Source organism: Silene latifolia, unplaced genomic scaffold, assembly GCF_048544455.1.
Source record: "Silene latifolia isolate original U9 population unplaced genomic scaffold, ASM4854445v1 scaffold_112, whole genome shotgun sequence".
Classification (NCBI taxonomy): Eukaryota; Viridiplantae; Streptophyta; class Magnoliopsida; order Caryophyllales; family Caryophyllaceae; genus Silene; species Silene latifolia.
Window position 1 is genome coordinate 1,050,434 of NW_027413126.1, and position 2,540 is coordinate 1,052,973.

The 2,540-nt window shown below is 36.6% G+C and overlaps 1 non-coding gene across 1 annotated transcript; it reads right to left on the reverse strand.

Moving 5' to 3' along the window:
* Positions 1-1,829: 1,829 nt before the first annotated feature.
* On the reverse strand, positions 1,830-1,936 carry LOC141637475 (small nucleolar RNA R71). The gene has a single exon (XR_012541802.1). It is a non-coding gene; the product is annotated as a small nucleolar RNA R71 (small nucleolar RNA).
* Between the last annotated feature and the right edge of the window lie 604 nt (positions 1,937-2,540).

A 2,540-nucleotide genomic window follows, 5' to 3' on the forward strand; every position in this document is an offset into this window, starting at 1 on the left:
CCTAATCTTTAGTATAAATACCCCTTTGTACTACCTAGATTAGCAAGCAATATTAATACTCTCTTAATCTAGTTGTAATCAATTAGTAATCTCATCTTAATCTTATAATCAACTCTTAATCTAGTCTTAATACAAATCTCATTTCTTAATCTTTCCTTAATTTCTCTATTGTTCATCATTTATTTTGGATAATTAGAAGATTATTTGGGTTTATTTGGAGGATTGACAACCTTCCATCAATCATCAAGTACTTCTATTATTCTTTGCTTTATTATTTGGAATCTTCATAGGTATAATTCTCTCTTAATCCTTTTAATTATTAATCATTTTCATTTGTTCATCATGTTTTGCCTTGCTAGTATGATTGACAACCTTGTTAGCATGTTAAACTTGATAATAAGTGAGTAGTTTCCTTTGCTAGGTTTAATGGGGAATTAGAGGAAACCAACATGGGGATTAATTCATGCTTAATCTAATATGTTTTCATAATTAATTTGCTTGCTTGTTGTGATTCCAACTTATGCACATGTTATGTTTGATGAAATGCGAGCATATGAATCCTTGCATTTTTTACCATCACTTATCTTTTCAATGAGACTTGTAAGACATAAACCAACTCGAGTCTCATTAGACCATGCATATAGTTGGATAGGAAGGACTAAGTCGACTTGTAGGTGTTGTACAATCTAATCGATTCGGCTCTGGGGCCCAAACCTTCTTAGGGATTGTAAGATATACACTAACTCGATCCCATCACAACAATAAGTGCTTGCATCTAGTAGAGAACATGTTTGTATGATCAACTCCCATGAATCCCCTATGAACCCATGATACCCTAGTGCCTTTAATCAATTGTTTACATATCATTTTAATCATCTAGCTTGTTTTTATTACTTTACTTTTATATTGTTGATTATTTTAGTTGATCTCCTATCTCAACCCAAATTGTGACACCCTTAGACACAACCATTTGCAATGAAAATTCTACATCAATACCCGTCCCTTGGGATCCGACCTTTACTTGCCTCTTTACTAAGAGTAGTTTGTAAAGTTATAAATATTGTTTTGGTTAGGTGACTTTTGACGACGAGTTTAAAACCTATCGAACAAAAAATGGCGCCGTTGCCGGGGACGGTGTTAACTTGATTTGATTTTCTTTGAATTGTTTTTAGTTGTGTGTTTCTTTACCTTGGGGAAGTTAATCTCCTCAAGGTTTGTTCTAATTGTTTTCAAGTTGTTTGATATTTTGCATGTCTAGGAGATCACAAGGTAACTTGTTACCCATTGATCTTGAAATTGAAAGGACTTTGACCAACAATAGAGGACTTGGTAGAAATACTTTGAGAGGTATTGGTGAGATTGTGGACATTCAACCAAATAATATTGAGTTCATCAATCCTTTTGCAAGAGAAGGAGAGGATAACCCAATACAAAGCCAACCACAAAATCAACCCACAATGCCTGAATTTTCATCACATTCCGTACCAACCGAGGAGAAGCTACCAAATGGTACTCCTACACCACAACATTTAACCGGTAATTTCATTGCCATATCCGCATTCATACAATTAGTTGAGAGAAGTCAATTTGGAGGGATGCTTAGTGAAGACCCTCATTCTCATATGGAGACCTTTTGTGACTATTGCGATGCAATTTCTCAAACCGGAGTTACTCAAGACCAAATCCGATGGGTCTTATTTCCTTTTTCTTTGATTGGTTCCGTGAAACAATGGTTGAAGAGCCTAGATAAGGCTACTCTTGGTATTGATTCTTGGAAGAAATTGGCACTTGCTTTCTACAAGAAATTCTATCCTCCGGAAAAGACTAACATGTTGAGAGCCCAAATCACCGGGTTCAAACAAAGGGATGAGGAATCTTTGTATGAAGCATGGGAGAGATTCACGGACACTTGTCGATCTTGTCCACACCATGGACTTAGCGAGTGGTTCCTTGTACAACAATTTTGGAATGGTCTATATGAAGACTCCTGGAACATTCTCAATAAGGGATCAAATGGTATTTTCACCGAAGTTGATGACAATCAAACATGGAACAAGATTGAAGAAATGGCGGTCCATAACTCACAATATAGTAGACCTCGGAAGGCTACTAGAGGAGGAAAGCATGAGGTGGACTCCATTACTCAGTTGGGTGCTCAACTTAGTGCTCATATTGACACCATTAATTTGAAGTTTGAGAAGGCCATGACTAAACTAGAAGAGGCCTCCAAATCACCCAAGCAACATGTTAATGCTATGGTAACATCATCATCAATTCCAAGTGGAGTATGTGAGAGTTGTGGAACTTTGGGACATGACCAAAGTGAATGTAGAGGAACAAGTGAATGCTTTCCAAGCATACAAGAGTGGCACCCCTTATTCCAACTATTACAATGAAAACACCAAATTCCACCCCAATCTTTCATACAAAAGTCAAAATGTTCAAAACCCTCAACCAACATACACCCCACCTATAATGAGAAACCAAGCTCAAAGACCCTTTTACAATCAAAACCAAAGTTATCAAAATCAACCTCCTTA